Below are 20,553 nucleotides of genomic sequence, written 5' to 3' on the forward strand. Positions count from 1 at the left end.
AAGGGGATATAAAATAGTTACCTTTTCAAACAAGTTTCTTTTTTTAAAAAATCTGCTTCTTCATTTTCTTCTAGTTTCAGCCCTTTTCCTTCACATGACTGATTCCAGCCAATCAGGAGTCATGAAGACAACAGAATAATACCACATAGCCAACCATTCAGATGTGGTTACACCACTGAAGACAAACAGAACCAATTCAACGAAAGAGAGCAACTGATACAGAGTAGGCTTACTCAATAACAAAGGTAATAGCAAGTGCTAGTGGTAAATGATGTCATGACATTATGTAGCCAATTAGATTTTGTTATGTGACATAGGGTGGCCAGACCATCCCGGTCACCCGGGAAAGTCCCGGTTCTGACCCCCAATTCCCGCCTCCTGGGCTGGCTATACCGGGACCATTAGAAGTCCCGGTTTAGCCAGCGGGGAGCCAGTGGGGAGCCGGCGGGCCGCGCGCACGGGCGGGAAAGGCGGCGAGTGAGGGAGCCAGCGTCCCTGCACGTGTGCACGGCGGTGTGGCGCACACACATTCCTTCCCCCCTCAAGGTGTCCCTGGCTGGCCTGCAGATATTATGGTCACCCTACGTGACTCATCTCTGAGGCAGGGGGGAACCCACTAAAGAAATGCTTTTTAGAGACTGGAAAAAACATTCTCCAGATTAAGAAAGCAAGTTCAATTCAGTCTTAACAAATGAGCACATTCCTTGTTAATTCACATATGGTGCCAATGGGCAATGGGTTGCAATGGGCAATGGCTATTTACCTGGAAATTAATGGAAAGACTTCAGATTTCAAAATTACATGGAATGAGTTATTGCATGATTCAGTGCAAAATTTAATGCAAGCAAGCAAAGACTATGAAACTGATTATTTGATATAAACCTGTCACTACTGGTGGGACATGTATTCGGTATGATTCCTCTGAGAACGTTCACCACTACATAATCTAAGCATTCTAAAGCCTATGCACAGCAGATGACAGTATCAAAGGGACCTACAAATAGGGTATTACAATAATCCAGACTGAATGTTATAAAAAAATGTGAAACAAGAGCTCAGCACCCTGCTGAGATAGTAAGCTTTAATCTTTACATCCACAGCTAAATTCCTGAGATGGTATTAGGTGCTTCTGTCTCTGCCTTGTCATGTGTGCCAAGTAGAAAACAGTAACTTTTCTGTTGACATTATTTAAACCTTGTAATAATCTACTTATTTGGCTTCCATTAAGTGATCTTAAAAGCTCTGTTAATATTGATCAGGATTTTTCATACTGCCATTCATTACTCAGTCATATTTTCAAAAGTGAGATCAATGTACTTGCTTTGTTCCCTCTTTCAAGGGCTGCATTTATTTACTTATTTATTGTCTGTCCTAGAAGGACAGTCAGTTACCAAAACAAAGAGTAGGGAAGCAGCAGCTTGGTCTTCTGTGTGAGCTGATTTAAGATTGTGTTAATCTTGTTTAAAATATAGTATGGGACACTATTCTTGAATTTCTGGCTTTTTCATATTAAAAGAGTACCTCAGCAGACTTGCCAAGAAAGGCAGGGATTTTGCAGGATAACTGTGTCTTTGGATAGTTAAACAAAATCATCAGAACATTTAAAAAAACAAAAAAATAAAAATAATGAAACACGAATTATTCATATATATTTTTAGTGTTATGTTAGTGCTCTTTTATATAACACAATGGATTATATAGCAATGGTGAAAGGGGAGAATGTGGCTCAATAGATAGATTACCTGACACATATATATGCCTGACACAGAACTCATCCGGCCAAAACAGTGTTCTTGCCAAACAGAATTCATCCTGTTTGGTGTTTGTGTGTGCATTTCCACCCTTAGTCAATCATTTCTGGTGCTCATAGGACTTTGTAATTCTGTAGGATCATATGTCTGATTCATTTTCTGTGGCTGCACCTCCCTACAAGGTATTAAGGGTCTAAATTTTGTTTGTGACCACAAGCTGGTAAGCAGGCTGCGGAAGGAAACTGAAATGGATAGAGGCAGAGGGCCGGCTTTGTCTTCATGCAAGTGTTAGGTAGCTCTTGAAGGGGATAACTGAATCTTTTTTTTTTTTTGCACTAGCAAACAGGTAGGGCTGTAGAGGGACTGATGGAGGGAATAGGAATAGAGGTTCCAACTTTTGCCCTCGAAGTCGGAATGAAGAGTTGGACACAAGGTATTGATATAACTAAGTATAATAATAAAAATGGCAAGGGCAACCAGAACTGCAGCCTGGTCAGGGCCAGGGGTCTCAACAGACTGCTCTCCTGCATTAGTGAGGGAGAGACCCAGCCACCAGCTGGAGCTGTGTGGCCCAGCTTCCAACAGGCTGGCCCAGCAAGGAGGCATGCCCCAGAGGGCCCAGCCACCAGACGCACATCTCAATGGAAGGCACCCTCTAGTCGAGCCTTCAGGACGGTCTGCATTCTCCCACCCTGGGTCACCAAAACCCAAAGGCTGATCCTGCAGGACCCCTAACTCCCCAAAAGGGGGATGCTTTCCAGTCCTTACCTAGACGCATAGTACCATAAACCCAGTAAAAACTTGCCACTACTAAGGCCAAGTCTCTACTTGAACATATGAACATATGAAGCTGCCTTATTCTGAATCAGACCCTTGTTCCATCAAAGTCAGTATTGTCTTCTCAGACTGGCAGCGGCTCTCCAGGGTCTCAAGCTGAGGTTTTTCACACCTATTTGCCTGGACCCTTTTTTGGAGATGCCAGGGATTGAACCTGGGACCTTCTGCTTCCCAAGCAGATGCTCTACCACTGAGCCACCGTCCCTCCCCAAACTTAGGCCTTAGCGCCCACTAGGAGGCTCAAGGCCACCCACAGTCCTTGCCAGAGATCTCTCAAGAAAAGCATGTTATCTTTTTCAGAGAGATGCACCCCATTCCCTCTGTAGAGGTCAGGAAATTTCGTAGAAATATCCAGGTGGGGCAGATAGTGGCCCAACCCCCCACCCAATGCCTTCCTAATTTCTTTGTTAGCTTTGAAACAGGCCCTATCTATACCTGCAGGGTCCCAAGCACTACACCAAACAAGGTGGGGAATCATGGCTGACCAAATTATAATGCTCCTGGGCCATCTCTCCCTAATGTTCCAAAAATCCTCTCGGGCCTGCAAGACTAAAGCCTTGCCTTTTACTAGCCTGAGATTATCCCCTTCCAGGTGAATGATTAAAACCTGAGGAGGAGGGCCTGCATTCCCATGGAATAACAAATGGCAGCAGGCCAGGCCACTGAAGACTCCAACGCCCCTGCCATTTGATAGTAACATATTGGCTGAGTCCCACCTGAGAGCTGACCGAAGTTCTCCAAGCCTGATGTGCGGCCCAAAACACATAGCTGTGTCCACAGACGAGAACTCAGCTCCTCTGACCAGGAACAACAGCATCTAAAAAGAAAAGAAAAAACTAGAAACAAGAACCATAACATTTCGACTACAAACAAATGAAGGTAGGAACTGAGCAGAGAGCAAATATAAGATTTATAGGCAGATGAGCCCCAGCGGCCCAAATGCTGAATGGAGGAGCAAGGATATCCCAGGGTAGCTGCAATAGAGGCAACACCAATTCTAAAAGAGTGGGTACCAAACTGCACCCCGGATAACCCCAGCTTAGCTAAAGCCTGGGAAGTCACAGCTCAAAACTGATGCTTTGTCAGTGGGCTGCCATTAAGGTGACAAAACAATCATTGGTCCCCCAAACTGCCAAATAAGCATCATTGGTCCCCCAAACTGCAAAATAAGCAGCCAAAGCGGAAACTGGGCACAACTCAAGCTCAGAGCAAGTGCCCAGCTCCAAAATGGTCCCTTTGCTTCGCTGGTCAGTCTTAGAGCATCGAACGGTAAGGACCACCTTACCTTCAACTAGCCTAAGGTCCAGTAGCAACAAGACATAACCAGAAGCATCATTTCTGGAACTTGCCACTAACTCACTAACTCTAAGGGCCCCAAAAAAGGCAACCAAGGAAGCAGCATGAAACAGTGTGGATTTGAAATAAGATGCACACACTGTGCCCCAAACTGCTTTCAGGCCCCTAAGAATCAAAGGGGAAATAGGTTTCCTTGTGTCAGGACTAGACCCGACCTCTCTGGCCCACCTCTCCAGCATCTTTCGAAGATGAAAGTCTGTTGTTTCCTCCTTATATCCCAACACCTTGCTAACAAAAGCCAAAGCAGACAGGCGTCCCCTAATGGATCGCACGGCCAATCCCTTACTTTTTAGAGAAACACAGTAGTGGAGCAACTGCTCCACTGGGAGGGGCCAAACAATGCAATAACCTACCTCAGCCCTAAAGTCCTCAAACTGCTGCACAGCACGTTTGTAAGACTTCCTGGTGCTAGGCCCAATGGCAAGGCCTATCGCTCTGCAGGCCTCGGCTCTCCAATCAGCCATAGCTCCTGAGGCATTGGGACTGGCTCGCGATCGGCATCTGGGGCCAGCTGACAAAACCTCTCCATCTGTTTATGAGAGAGAGCATCAGCCACCCTGGCACAAAGTAAAGGCCCTCACCAATCTCATAACCCATCAAGATTTGGATGAAAAGGAATTAATGACATGGACAACTGCCATGTTATTGCACCAAAAATGAATTGTGTGATTGGCCATAAATTCCCAAACTGCAACAAGAATGGGAAAGAACTTGAAAAAAGTAAGATCTAGGTTCACACCTGCTTGAACCCATGAATCTGGCCATCCATCCGCGCACCAATGTCTGCAGAAATAAACCCCAAAACCTAAAGACCCAGCAGCATCAGACATGACCTGAAGCTCCGCCTCAAGCCTCATGTCATCTCTCCAAAACCAAATCCCATTAAAGGACTCCAAAAAATTCTTGCCATACCCTCAAATCCTCCCTCATGCTGCTGGTAACCTTCGTTCTATGCTGAGGCAGGCGGAGGCCTGCCATAGCATCACATAGCCTACGAAGAAAAGCTCGTCCAGGAGCAACCACTTTGCAAGCAAAGTTAAGATGCCCAACCAGCTGCTGGAGCTCAAGCAATGTGTCCTTTTGCTTAAGAAGGAAGGCCTTTATAACCCCAACACCATGCCCAACGACTGTTCCCGGATGCCGGGGATGCTGGGGTCAGGCTTCCCTCCTTCCAGGAGGGCAACAGCGGCCCCCAGCCTCTAGCCGGCGTTGCCAGCCCAGCTGGGAAGGGGCCCATCTCCCTCAGGACTGCGTCTTTCTCACAGAAAAGTTTAGAGTTGCCAGGCCTGACTCATCAAATATCTAGGGATTTCTGGGGTGGAGCCAGGAGCAAGGTTGTGACAAACACAATTGAACTCTGAAGGGCTGGCTGTCACATTTAAAGGGACTGCACACCTTTTAAATGCCTTCCCTGCATGGGAAATAATGGAGGATGGGAGCACCTTATTTTGGGAGACACAGAATTGGACCCTTTGGTCCAATCTTTTTGAAACTTGGGGGCTTTTTTGATGAGAGGCATCAGATGCTATGTTGAAAATTTGGTGCCTCTACCTAAAACACCAGCCCCCTGAAGCCCAAGATACCCACAGATTCATTCTCCTTTATACCCTTTGGGAATCAGTCTCCCTAGGGTATAACTGAGTGCCCAATGGATATTTCCTCCCCCTGCTTTCTGATAACCCTGAAGCAGGGGGAGGGCCTCCAAACCAAGGAATTTCCTGCCCCCAACTGGGGATTTGGCAAAAAATACAAAAAGACGAGTAGCACACACACATTATATTATTAGAGAAATACACATCAATTGCGCAATAACATTTATAAAATACAGTTTGCTTCCAAAAGTCCCAGTGCACAAAATTGATACAGTCCTAAGTCTTGTTCTTGAGTTGCAATCTTCAATTTTGTTGAAATAAATCATGGAGAAGAAAAAAACTTGAACAAGAGACCGGTTTCGGCTACACCTTCCTCAGTCATGAATCACAATGCAAATCACTGCGTGCAGCTTCTCCAATTCCACTGTTTTAGCAGTGTGTTCTAATGCAAAGTGAAAAACAACCTGTGGGCAGATCATACCTTCGATATGAGACCAGGCATCTTTGGATTCAATCCAGCAAAATAAGAATTGTCATAGGGTGTGGAATCCAAACTTCACTGGACATCAAAGAATTAAACCATAGTCCAGCAATAGTTCTAGTCAAAAGAAAACATATTGCAGTTTTGTCTAAGATTGCAAATGAATTTCTCAGCTAGCCCATCTGCTTTGCCATAACACTCAATTTTGCTCATGAAGAACTGTTTAAAAAATATAAAGTGCCCTGGGCATTTCTGTGTTTAATTTATTTTTACCCTCAAAGACATTACCAGAACATATCAAAAATATTTTACATTGATGCTACTCAAGCATCTTCTAATAAAACATTATAAAGTCAAAAGTCATTTCATTTCTCCATCAAAGAAAGAAAGAGGCCCTTTATAAGCATATTAAAATATTATTCACTTTGACAAAAGAACTAGTTCCAAGACATAAATATATTAGAAACTAGAGGCAATCAGTATTGTTCATGTTCCCAGGAATCTCTATAATAAAAAAATCCATCATATCTAATGGAATTGGTAAGTACCCTAGAAGGCAAATATCCTTTCTTATGCTCAGTGTTAAACTTGGTTTGAAGCATGCACTTGTAGTTAAGTCACATACCCACTATCTAGAATAGTTTGAACAACAGTGAATCTGTATCAGCTCTTTTTTAATGACATTCAATTTTCATTATAGTTCCAGAGCATATTGTTGCAGAATTAATGGGAGATCCCTAAAAGGATGTATAATCTGCAGGTTGGTCTTAATATTTAAAACTATCAGAAACTTTTTTTAATTCACAGGGATTCTAGTTCATGTAAACAGAGAGGATTTCCATTTCCAATTGTGTGGAAACACAATTGCTTCAAGTAGCGACAAAAATACAGAATCAAAAGAAAACATTTCTCTGCTCCCTGCCTCCCAAAACCATTATTTCCAAAAGAAATAAACACATAGATTGACTACACTATAACAAAGGCAACACAAAATGAGTACTAGTTAGTCATTTGCATTTTAAAGTATTATTGGCACAGTCTTCATTGATTATGAAAAGTAAATGGCACACATTCTTGGGGAAACTGAGTTCCAAATTTCTACGGAGATATGATGAATCACAAAATCAAACAAGGGCTTTTACCCTCCCCCCTTCAATAATTCTTCAGTTTCTCCATGAAAGTGGGAATACAGAATTTCCTGTAGTTTATTTGGTAAATAACACATCAACGCCCTTTTCTCTTTGCCTACCAAGCATGGCACAGACAGAAAGGAGCCACACTACTTTATTATACTGCTTGCAGGAGACTGGATTAAAATAATCAATAGAGCTTTTAATGCTGGCTTTTTATTTTGGGTAAAACTGTAAAATTAAGTTTTCAAGATTCTGCCAGCAATTGTACTGGACTATATGGCACAATGGAGCCAAAGTCAGGGATATACAAGTCAGGGATGTACAAATTGTCCTGTTCAATCAGACCAATCAGCCCTTCAGATCCAATATTCAGTCTTTGATAATATCTAGTAAGAAATGATCAAAAAAGAAAAGATGGAAAAATACTAGATGGAATTCATCTGATACTGATTTTATGATCAGCATCAGTAAGGAAAGACTCCAGGTTTTGAGTGGCACAGAGCTCTTGTTCAAAGGGAATAATAAGAAATACAGAGATCTTTATGCTTTAATGGAGGAATGACCAGCAGATGGTCTGAAGAACTGTTGGCTTGAAGCATTTTTTAAAAATTACTGGAGGCCCTATCTGCTTTTTTAAAAAAATATAAGAAACAGAGAATCTACAAACTGTTATATATTGCTTATGTATGCAGAAGGCATGTTTTTAGCATGATAAGCCAGAGCACACTGTATTAGGTCCTAACTAAGCATGATTAAATTTTGTGATTTATTTGGTTTGACTCAAACGTCTAGGTTTCTATATGCCTGGACAAATGTTTAGAGATAAATTTGCTTATCAGATTATTAAAATTCATTATTAAAATATCATCAAAATTGGAAACTATTGTTCAGATTTTGAATAGTAAGAGTAACCAGATAATAGCAAACAGTGCCATGTCATTTGTCACATAAAAACAGACATCAAAACAACCACAAAAGTAATCATTAAGATAGGGGGTGGGAAGAATCTGGACTTTATTGCCAATGTTTTACTCCCTCCAAACCTGGGAAGAGCAAAATCTTTGTTTAAAAGGCATGACAAAAGAAATTATCAAACTTCCAGAGAGAGACTAATTCCCCTCTCTAGGCTAAATAGTAACTGCCACCAGTCCCTTCATGATTATTCCCATAGCTGCAGAGTGAAGGGACAAGCCTCTGAGCCTCTCAGAGAATTATTCGAGAATGTCAGTCCGCAAAGATTGGTTTGCAGTCTGGGTTTCCAAACTAAAGAATTGCCAATATGTGGTCATAGCATGGCTTCTGGATTCAGCTTTTGAGGCTGCAGGAAACAGAACCACACCAGATTAAAAATATCTGTTTGTTTATTTGAAGTGCAAAGATATTTCTAAAATGACATGACCATGAAAAGAAACAAAAGAACGTAAGCATTTCCAGCATAGTTAAACACAAGTAGCAATTGTTATCAGTATAATCCAGGTAGTTATTAGGTTCAGCTTTAAAACTCTGTTTGCCCCCCCAGTCGGAATGAAGAGACTGACACAGTGTGTTGGATAAAAACCCGGGCCGCTTTATTGAAACATAACTTGAACGATAAGGATGGCAAGAGGTATAGGCCTACAAGAACAAGCCCTGGGGTCAAAACACAGGACCCCGCCTTGTCCCGAAGGGCGAGCCACCCTGCCCCCAGCACACGGCCACTACCATCTGACTGGTGCTGAGCGGCCAGGCCCAAACTCCACCTCCACCTCTGTCGGCATCAATCACTCAGGAAAGATCCGCCCAGGTGAGGCTTTGTCGTGATCTGCACTCCCAGCATTGAGCCGTGAAGCCCATCTACCGTTCATACAGACCACCTGCACCCACTGGTGCAGAGCCATAGGTGCTCCCCTGAAAAGGCTGTAGCCAATACCTCATCCTGCCAATGCCAAGCCTCTGCTTAGGCATTAGCGCCCCAACGGACGGCCCAGAGCCGACCGCAACCCCAGCCGTAGCTCGTTCAATAAAGGCCCGGGCATCCAGCTCAGATGACCAAAAAGAAACCCATCTGACCAAATAATTAATAAACAATAACTGGCAGGGATGGGACCTGAACGGGACAAGCCCTGGGGTCACCCCCTGACCCTGCCTTGTCCAAAGGGTGAGCCACCCTGCCCCCAGCACAAGCCCACCGTATTCGGGTTGTAGCTGAGCGGCCAGGCCCCAAGCCATTCTCCACCTGGGCTAGCATCAATCCCCCATGGAGAGATCCGCCCAGGTGAGGCTCTCAGTGATCTGCATTCACCACACTGAGCCGTGTAGCCCATCTGCGGTTCATACAGACCACCCGCACCAAGGTGCTAGGCCATAGGTGCTCCCCTGAAAACGTGGGAAGAACTAGGTCCAACCCCCCTTTCCATGGCCTTAAGCAAGGCCCAGTTTCTTAAGTTCTGGCCCGTTGAATCCCCCCGTGATATAGGGCAGACATCCAGACCCTATTAGCACAAAATGCCACCCACACCAGGATGTGGCTATCTTTGCATGATGGCCCGCAGATCCACCTGCGCCTTCACCCATGGAACAATGGCCTGATCCTCGGCCAGTGTATGTCATGGCGATCCAGCCACTCAACAGTCGCCTACACGCTGGGACCCGGCTGGATGCCCGTTGGCGATCTCCTGGCCTGCCGGGCTGCCCAAAACCATGCTGTGCCCGCAGATGAGGCTTCCCCTCTCTCACACGAGCCCCAGCACCTGAAAAACAGAAAACAGTCAAAACCATACAAAATCATGCCTGTGGGCCGTCCATTGCACACTTGCCCCCACGTAGTGAAGAAAGACCAATGTGCAAACAACTTATAGGCTGCTGACCGCAACTGTCCAGTTCGACGTGCGGCGGCGGGGGTGTGTGTGTCCCCAATGGTGCCACCGGAGATGCGGCTCTAATTCAAAACGAATTTGTTCGAATTTACACCCCCCCAAACCCCGCTCTGCCAGTGCCTTACCTGACACTGCTCAAAATTGATATTTCATAAGGAGGGGGACAGCTCCGTAATGACACAACGGGCCAACATCCTCCCCCCTGATAAGTAAATATTGCTCCAAACCTTGATCGGGCGGCACTCTGCCACTACACCTAACCAGTCGTAGTGTCGAGCCCCTCTGCTGCAGCACCGATTTTAACCCCACAGTTGGCCGCACCTACCAGTTCTTACCGATAGATGCAAAATTGGACAATGCATACCTCTGAGGCCAACTAGGTGTCCCGGAGCCTTGCAGCCGTCCTGAACAAACCGGAACTGCAACTCAGCCCCGTAATTTGCTTTCACTACTTGGTGCCCATACTAGCCAGGTCACCGTACCGGTTTCCGCCTCCTGAACCGCCAAAAGTTCTGTTGGCATTCGTACTGGGTGCAGTCCGCTATCAGAGCAAGCTGGCCAGATGCTAAATCTTTTGACAAGATAGCGTGTCCGCCGCCCCACTGCTCGCCCCTGGAACGTGGCCCGAAACAAATGGAGGCGTCACAAAATAAATGACTACACCAAGTCTATCACCACCGGTGACCTGGATTACCAGTAGTTGATAACATGCACCGTGGGCATGTTGTAAACACCCAAAACGGACGAATGGACGGCCGGCTGCTCCCCCAAAAGCCAAACAGCTACTACAATAGGAAAAAGTTGAAAAAGGTAAAATCACAGCCCAATCAACCACAAGCTGAGCACAATCAAGCTGAGCTATTGCTCCACACATAATGCCCTTAAAATATACTCAGCCTCTTTCGGAGATATCTGGGGCTCAGCTTCCAACTTAAATCATTCTTCCAAGAGGAGATTCCATTGAAGGATTCCACCAATCCCCCCAATACCTCTAAATCCATCCGCAAGCCAACGGTCCTTCGTACTCTGGCCGAGGGAACCTCAGTGGCCCCATGGCGTCACGAAGGTGCTGCAAAAAAGCCCTCCCAGGAGCTACAACTTTGCCCGCACTCAGTCTTTTCGTAGGCCCATGGAAACCGAAGCCATCATACAGGTCCCATGTAATACTTCCTTCAAAGGCAAGACCCGAAAGATCAAACTCTTCCGGGTGCACAGGCAAAAGGCGAAACATTGACATTAATTGTCACACTTTGCCATTGCAGCCGGAAACCGAAACCCAAAACCACTATGACCGATTGGCCAACCAAGTGTACCCGACCGAACAGGGACCCCCAAAATGGAATCATCCACTGCTCCACCCCTGGGGTGAGCCCCCTAAACACGTGCTCAATCTCCCCTTACCGAACAAAGTTTAGGAGGCATACAAGGGACCCAAAATCCCAGATACAGGATCCTAGACCCATGGGTAAACTGTCATCAAATAGCCCCTATCCAGAATCACGGGGGAGGGGGGGGCGGGAAATGCACTACAACCGCCTCAGCCCCATTAGGCTGGTTTCCCTTTTCCAGGCGGCTACAGGTTACTTACACCCCCGAGGTATCCTGGCCCGACCTTTGTTTGGATTTTCTCCAAGCTGTGGGGCGTGTGCAACCCCCATAGCGGGAGCTCATATCTAAATTCTTATGCCTTCCAGGAACAGACACCCTTAATCGCAAATCCCCGCATAGCAACCAGGGCTGACCCACCTGGCCTGCTGCACAGCGGCACCCATGCAATCTGTAGTTTATGCACCATGTGGCCGCCATACGGCCCTACCTAATCGGGCCCCAAGGGGGCCATGGGTTGCCCGCCAACCCGCTCCTAAAGGCCCCATCATATTGCGATCCCGTCGCTCCTGGGAAGTCAAAATATAAGCAGTGCGTATGTCGCCACCTCAAACAGGGCTGCAGGCCGTAAAGGCTGCCCCCTAGCAATTATACCAACCTAGATCAGGAAACCGGGCAACCAATTGGACCAAGTCCTATCACCTTTCCCCGTCTTGGCCTCTCATTCTCCTTGTCAACTAGGTCCACCTTTTATCTTCTTTCCACTTCTCCAGAGAGGAGCGAAACTCAGCACGTATTTGCTCCCACACGAATTGGTCCCCCCAAAGGCCACGCCAGATCACCATATGGGAAACCGTGGAAGGGAACATCCCCCTGAGGACTCAAAAAGTAAATCCATGCGCCCCACAGATAACCCAGCCAATCTTGTTGCTGTAACCACTAGTGTTGCCCCTGCAATGGCAACTCACCTGGCATTGCTTGAGAAGCAGGGTGCCATGCTACGATGCCCTAACCACGGTCAGGAGGGGGAACTGTGTGGTGGCTTAACTGCTCTGGCCTTGAGGCAATGCACAAGCACGACCCCGGCCAAGGGCCCCCCCATTAACACCATTCTTGCCGCATGTCCGCCTTGCCAGCACAGCCCTGCACCAGGGAGACGAGGTAGAACCTCCCTTCCAAGGTCAACTGGGAAGCCCGTCCAGTTACCATGCAGCACCCTCCACAAGGGAACATCTGCTGCACCCCTCTGCCTCCCCAATCATCCTTCTAGCCCTAAAAGGCCCGCCCAAACTGGGCTTCTGTGCCCAGCCACCTGGGGAACCGGGTTACTGGGCCCACCTCCAGTCAGGTAGTTACTATCTGCACCACGCTTGAACCTACTGGCCCCAGTAAGACCAACAGGGTTTTGAGCTCGCGGTAGCAAGTTGTGAGTACACACCCAATGCTACCGATAAGAAAATTAGAAGTCCCCCTTTACCTATAGGGAAAAGGGGGGGGGGGCAGTAAAGCAACATATGACCCAATGAAGCTGTTTGGGAGGTGAAGCCAGCAGATGTGCACTGGCCCACTGACTTAGCTTTGCCTTCCTTCTGGTGAAGATGACCACCGATTTATACCCCACCCTTTTCTCTAAATCAGAGGCTCAGAATAGCTCACAAACCTCTCCATCCTCACCCCCCCCAACAGATACCCTGTGACGTGGGTGGGCTGGGAGAGCTCACACTGAAGCTACCCTTTCAAAGGATGAAGATATTGGATTTATATCCGCCCTCCATTCCGAAGAGTCTCAGAGCGGCTCTATCTCCTCTACCTCCCTCCCCCACAACAGCACCCCGTGAGGTGGGTGGGGCTGGAGAGGGCTCCCATGGCGGCTGCCCTATCAAGGCCAACTCCTACCAGAGCCATGGCTGACCCAAGGCCATGCCAGGAGGTGCAAGTGGAGGAGTAGGGAATCAAACCCGGCTCTCCCAAAGTGGGAGGTCTCCAGGCCCTACCTGGAGGCTGGCAACCCTAATTGCCTGCCTCTGCATACCAGCTCTGGTATTCCTCAGCAGTCTCCCATCCAGGTATTAACCTGAGCAGACCCTGCTTAGCTTCCATGCTCTGACCAGATCAGCTAGCCTGGGCCATTCAGGTGAAACAATAATAGTCTGCACCTTAACCACTACACCAAACTGGCTCCAAAGGAGACTTTGAATATATAAACATATGAAGCTGCCTTATACTGAATCAGGCCCTCGGGTCCACCAAAGTCAGCACTGTCCGCACTGACTGGCGGCAGCTCCCATGGACTCAAGCTGAAGTTTTAAAGCCTATCCATCTGGACCCTCTTTAATTGGAGATGTCAGGAGCTGAACCTAGGGCTTTCCGCTTACCAAGCGCGGAGGGGGGGGGCTACCCACCACTCACATGCTGCCCGAACTCCTCAGGCCACCCCTCTAGCGCAGCCGCTGGGAAGGGGAAGGAAAAAGGGGGGCGGGGGGCCACCCGGCCTCACCGCGTGCACCCCCGCTCAGGTTCCCGTCAGCCCCGAACGAAACTACCTCACCACTCATGATTAAAAAACTGTTCAGCAGGGCCCCGAGCCACCCCGAACTCTTCCTCACAGCCCCGACCAGGCTATGATGAGAAGGGGCCCGCGCTGCACCGGCTTGCAGCTCGTGCGCACAAGCCAGGTGACCCCCGAAGACTTGATTAACTGAACAGCTGTTCAGCGCCGTCCCCAGCCGCCCCGAACGGCTCCTCGCAGCTCCGACCAGTCACATTGAGCAGGAGCCTGTGCCGCGCTGGCTTGCAGCTCACGCGCACAAGCCTCGGCGCACAAGCCTCAGACGACGCAGAAGACGTGGCTCTCCCTACCGAGAGCCACGAGAGAACTGCGCAGCACGGGCAGGAGCCCGGGCTTAATAGCCCTGACTCCACGCCCACTCCTTGAACTCCCGGATGGCTGGGAAGCCGACGTCAGCCTCCCTCCTTCCGGGAGGGCAAAGCACGGCCCCCAGCCTATGACTGGCGTTGCCAGTGCGGCTGGGAAGGGGCCGATTTCTCAGAGACAGAGACAGGCATCAGCTCATAGGAACAGCAATCAAGATAGATTCCTCAAGTAAAAACTGAGCTGGGCCACCACTGGCATGGTGTCTTGCCAAGTGATTACCAATCTAGCTTTAGACAAAAGGCTGGGTAACTTGCAGAAAGTGTTCTGACTGACTCTGGGCCTAAAGAACCAATCAAAATCCAAAAGGTGATGTAACCTCTTGTGTTTGTTACTGAGATGTGTGATCACATTACTCCAGATTAACAATTCTCTTTCCCAGTTCCAAGGCCATTTCTTCAGCTGTAAGGAATTTGCCCATTAAGAAGCCCACTAATGCGTGGTGCTGGCTTTACATTCATGAACATAAAAGGATCACAAAAAGTGAAAAATTACATAACTGTATTTCCTGAATAAGAAAACAGATAAAGGGATTAGGATCAATAAAAGTATAAGGGTTAATAGATGAGGGATGAAAATGAAATTGTTGGGCTTCTTTTGTAATTTATTTATTTATTTTCTTCTAATTTTATCCCAACCTCCTCATGAGCAGGCTGAAGATGAATTACAAGTCACAAAGTAACAATAAAATTTAACTAAATAAAATCATACTACTATTAAAATGGTGAGCTACAATCAGAGTGGATTTTCCTTGACAGTGCTAATCAGTTTGGGCTGATCAGAGGTCAGCATTATCAGTGGGGGAGGCAATGATAGCAGGAAACAATTACAGTTTATAGCAAATCAAAAAGTTAGCATCCTGGTTAATCTACCATATTTTGGCGCAGAAAGTCTCCATTGTGTTGGTGGTCTTGATAGCAAAAAATTCCATGTAGAGGCAGTTCATTTCTGAAGCACTTGACCGAAGAAAGATAGTTGACAGAGGGCTGCTATAGCAATACTGTTCTAGTGATTGAAAGTGGCATCAAACCACAGCTGATTTATAGCAATCCCATAGAGTTTTCAAGGCAAGGTGGTTTTCCATTGTCTGTCTCTTTCATGGCGGGGAATCTGAGTAATAATCAGGGCCATTTGTGCTTAGATTCCAAGATCTGATGAGATCCAGTTAGCCTGGACTATCCAGTGAAGTGTTAATAGTTCTGAGGTTTAAGAAAACTAATAAGTCATCATCCAAGGTGTTCAGAGCAATGTAAATAATTCACCCTTCTCCATTTTATTTTTACAAGAATCCTATAAAGTTGGTGAGTCTGAGCAAGTTAATGACTAGCCCAAGGTCACCTAGTGAGCTTCATACTGGAGTGAGAATTTGACTCAATTTATTTTTAATACTTTCTTCTATCTAGACTCAAAGCAGCTGGTCAAACATTCGTGGCCACTACACCAGTCTGGTGACAGGAACTCTTTCTCCCTAACCCAACTCTCTAACTAGTCCACAATTCTGTATGTGTGTCTGTATGAAACCTGATGCCTGCTAGTAAATATGTTAAGGTCTAAGCAAACATTTGCTATTAATCATGTGGAGAAATAAGGTTATATATTTGAAAATATATTCATAACTCAACTTTGTTGTGGTCATGCATAACTAAACATGTTCACACTTCATTGGGAACTATATGCCTTGTATTTTTCTCATTACTTTAAAATATTGGAAATTTAGAATTAAGGATTACTTATATCCTATTTTAATTTCCCTTACCTAACAATGTAGACTTCATTTTTTGGTGGTCATAGAAACTAAGGTACAGAAAATGTAAATTTAGCCTTACTTAATTGTGCAGATATATTTAAGTAATTTAAGACCCTTAATTAAAGACACTATCTCCAACAAAGAGCTTCCTGGGCTTGAAAGGAAAATATAACAACATTAACCGAAATGTTTTTCTGTTTGATGTCCACTCAGACCCTAAATTGTGCCAGTCTGGTTCTTACTGAGTCTTAAGGCGAATTACACAAGGTAAATTAATGCAAGCAATAGGGTGTAATATCTAATAAGCAATGCAATAACCTCTTTCTGTTTGAAACTGTTTGGTGATGTATTTTGAATGCTACTTACATGTAACCATGAATCATGAAGCTATGCCATGCAGATTAATGCTACATTCCTATATATGCTTGCATATCAAACATGCTTATGTTATGCACACTATACTCTATAGCAGGAGTCCCCTTGCTCCTCCCCACTTCCTTCCTGGGCATGGGAAGGAAGTGGGGAAGAGGCAAGGGCAGTGCCACTTTTTCAGCGGGTCGCTCGCCTCTGCTGCCATGGTTTTCCCTGCTGATCAGCTGATCGATGTGAAGGGGTCAGCCTTTAAAGAGCCCAGGAGGTGCTTCACCACCCCTTCCAGGGCCTTAAAATTGTAAAAATGGAAGAAGGAGGAGGTGCTGCAGGGGGCGGGGAAGGCCGAATTCAGTGCCCCCACCCTGCCGGTCCTGGGGCTGTGGTGGGCAGGCCGGCCCTGGGGCCAGTCCCTAGTGCCAAAAGGTTTGGGGGCCACTGCTTTATAGTATTGATTTGGGAACCTGACCCAATAGAGTTGGAATGCCCTTGGAAAGGGAAAAGTCAGAGAGGAGACACGTGTTTCTCATTACTATAATAATTATTTTTGCCTATAATGATATATCACCAAGTTGATAAAAATCCAAGGGTAGTTGTAAGAATATGATTGGGTTAGATGAGTGGGCAGATGAGCTGAAATGAAGAAGACTTATACCCCACCCTTCTCTCTGAATCAGAGTCTCAGAGCAGTTTACAATCTCCTATATCTTCTCCTCCCACAACAGACACCCTGTGAGGTGGGTGGGGCTTGGAGGGCTATAAGACTAGGGAAAGGCTATAAGACTAGGGAAATATCCAATGGGAATCAAGCAGAGCAGATCAAAATCTCCCTCCCTCACTTTCTGTCTTTCAGGTATTCACCTGAAGGAAAAGCTTGTAGCCTTTTCTTACCAAGCCACCTTTGGGCCAACTTTGATAGTGCCCCACTACTGTAGGAGTACCTGCTCCTAACACTTGCAATGCTAATAAGAAGATTTATGAGGCAATAAAAACTCAAGGGAAGAAGTCTTGATAGAGAGTTCCAAGTGCACTGGAGATTTGCGTGGGGAAAGTAACTCCTCCTTCGCACCTCAGCAGCGCTTTTATTAGTTTTATGACATCACAGCATTCCACAACATTGACCTATAAATCATCGTGTCTATTCTGCCCAGTGACAGCAGACGCATGCGTACATGACACAAACATAGCAGGTTTCTTTGAGACCATAAATCAAGTTAGTCTGCAAAACACCCCATCCACATTTTTATCTTTCTCTGTTCTCAAGCTTGCATTCCAACACATCTTCTCTGTACTTAAACTGAATCCCCACACACTATCCTTTTCTCTGGAAAACTGGTGAGATTCAAATGCTGCTTGCTATGCTTTTATGTTATTTTTCATGTTCCTTGCTGTTTATACTTTATGCTGTTTTAAGTAAAATGAATGCTTCACTATAGGCAAGAATATTTCAGGTTAAGCTAAGTCACAAGCTCTTACTGTATTTTTCTGTGCTTGGATATGGTCTGGAAATTCTGAAAGTGAATAAAAGAGAAAATCCTTATTAGAACTTATGTACTAATAAAATCACACAAAATTTATGAACCTGGTGTCCAAGTTCTTTCTTTTTCTGGAAGTATAATTCCCAGATTAAGATTCAAAAGATCCTTCTTGCAAACACAGGTTTAGCCTGGAAATAACACAGGTTAACAACAGCTTCTGTATTAGATACATTAGCTCCTCTCCTCCCCATTAACTTCTGCTAATGCTAAGACAGACAGGTGTAAGAAAAATGTAATTAACAAATACAATGTTATTTCATTTAGTTCTTTGATTAGTTGATATAAAAACATACAGTTGTCTCTTTCTCAGAATTCAGTGGAGAAAATGGGAACAAAGGGAGGGCAATCACTGAGTCAGACATCCAGCATCATGAAATTGTAGAGAGCAAGAAAGAACCTGAGGGGGGGATCTAGTGATGGATTAGAGATTCTGACCACATGAGGCTGCTTTATACTGCTTTACCCTTGGCCCATCTAAGTCAGTCTTTTCTACTCAGACTGGCCGTGGTTTCCCTGGTTCTCATATGGAGGTCATTCACATCACCTATAGACTGACCTATTTAACTGGAGATTCTGGGGTTGAAACCTAGGACCTTCTGCATGCAAAGCAAATGCTCTTCCATTGAGCTGCAGCCCCTCCCCTAATTAATTGTTTCAACAAATCATAGTGTTTCAAAAGTTGTAGCATAAAATACAGATCATTGAATAAATTTGAGTCCCTATGTCACTGAATAAATTTTGCCACTGTATAAATCTATGATGCAGCCTCATTTGAAATATTGTGTACAATTCTGGTCACTGCGCCTCTCTCTCTCTCTCTGCGCCTCTATGAAGATATTATAGCATTGGAAAAGGTGCAGAAAAGTGCAATTAAAATGATTATGGAACACCTTCCCTATGAAGAAAGGTTAAAGAGATTAGGCCTCTTTAGCTTGGAAAAACAATAACTGAGGGGGTGACAAGACAGAAGTTTACAAAATTATGCATGGGATAGAGAAGGCAGAAAAATAAGTAATTTTTCCACTTTCTCACAATACAAGATCCTGTGGGCACTCAATGAAATTAATAAGCTGTAAGCTTAGAACAGATAAAAAGAAGTATGTCTTCACCCAAAGAGTAATGAACACATGGAATTCACTGTCTCAGGAAGTGGTGGTAACTACAAGCATAAAGGTCACAGGTCCTACCTGACAACTGGTGGGGGGATCCTCTCTAGGACTTTCTGCTGCACTTTTTGTGCAATGACATCACCCAGAAGTGACATAATCATTTTATGTCGGGGGTGATGCTCTAGTTTTTGGGCAAAACTCTATGGTTTGTAGCCAGTTTTACCATAGAGTTTTGCCCAAAAACTAGAGGATCACTGCTCATTGCTGATGACATGATGACATCACTTCCAGGTGATGTCATCGCATAGCCTTTTGAACCAGTTGTTGGTGGATTTCCCCCTGCTGGCCAGGTGGCCTGTGGCAGAGAAGTGCCCTGCAAAAGAGGGAATGCTTATTAAATTTGCAGATGATACTAAATTGGGAGGGGTAATACAGTAGAAGACTGAGTCAGGATCCAGGATGACCTTGACAGGCTAGAAAACGGGGCTAAAACAAATTCCCCTATTCCTTCATCCAAATTATTTATATGTATGTCTATAGAGCATTCAGAGATCACATACTGTCATTGACAGGCTTAGAAGGAAGGAAGGGGAAGGAGTGAGAAGCTGTGAAGGGGTGAGTTTAAAGAAACCTTCAGGGTCATTAGTCTTTCTTTCTTTTAAAATTACTGATGCCTCTCTTTCAATGGAAGCTCAGATCACAAATGTTTCCATGCTGGCATTTCCCCACCTATTCCAGGTTTGGCAATTGGTTTGCTTCCTGGTAAGAGCCAGTTTGGTGTAGTGCACAAACTTTAAACTGTGTTTGATTCCCCACTGCTGCATTTTATTCCCCTACCTCACAGGGTGTCTGTTGGGTGGAGGGGAAGGAAAAGGCCACTCAAAGATTCTGAATGAAGGTCAGGATATAAATCCAATGTCTTCTTCTTCTTCCTGTCATGCCCTGACTTAGCCATGATGATCCATGCAGCAATCACCTCCAGGCCGTTCTATGCAGGGCTACCCTTAAGACTGACCTGAAAACTCCAACTTGTCAAGAATGTGGTGGCATGTGTGCTCACAAGCACTCCATCTAGAGCCACATACAAGTGGTGCTCCACCAGCTGCACTGGCTCCAAGTTGAATACCAGATCAGATTCAAGGTTTTGGTTCTGACTTTCAAAGTCCTACATGGTCTGGGACCAACAACATATCTTCAGGATTGTCTCTCCTTCTACATCCCTCAGAGAGCAATAACAACCTCCTGGTGTTCTCCAGCCCAAAAGTATTTGTCTTGCCTCAACTTGAGCTAGAGACTTTTTGAGTCTGGCCCAAGGCTGGTGGAACTCCCTTAAAAATAAGATCCAAGTCCTGTGGAATCTGATTCAGTTCCACAGGGCCTGTAAAACAGAAATGTTTCACCAGAAAGTGAAGTTTCTATCTAAATTGGCTTCCCCCAGCCTCTTTCCTGCCACTAACTATTCAAAAAACACACAGATGGTACAACCCCAGATAAAAACTACTATTAGTGCATAAGTTGCCATCTGAT

This window comes from Heteronotia binoei, chromosome 9 (genome assembly GCF_032191835.1).
Source record: "Heteronotia binoei isolate CCM8104 ecotype False Entrance Well chromosome 9, APGP_CSIRO_Hbin_v1, whole genome shotgun sequence".
Taxonomy (NCBI): Eukaryota; Metazoa; Chordata; class Lepidosauria; order Squamata; family Gekkonidae; genus Heteronotia; species Heteronotia binoei.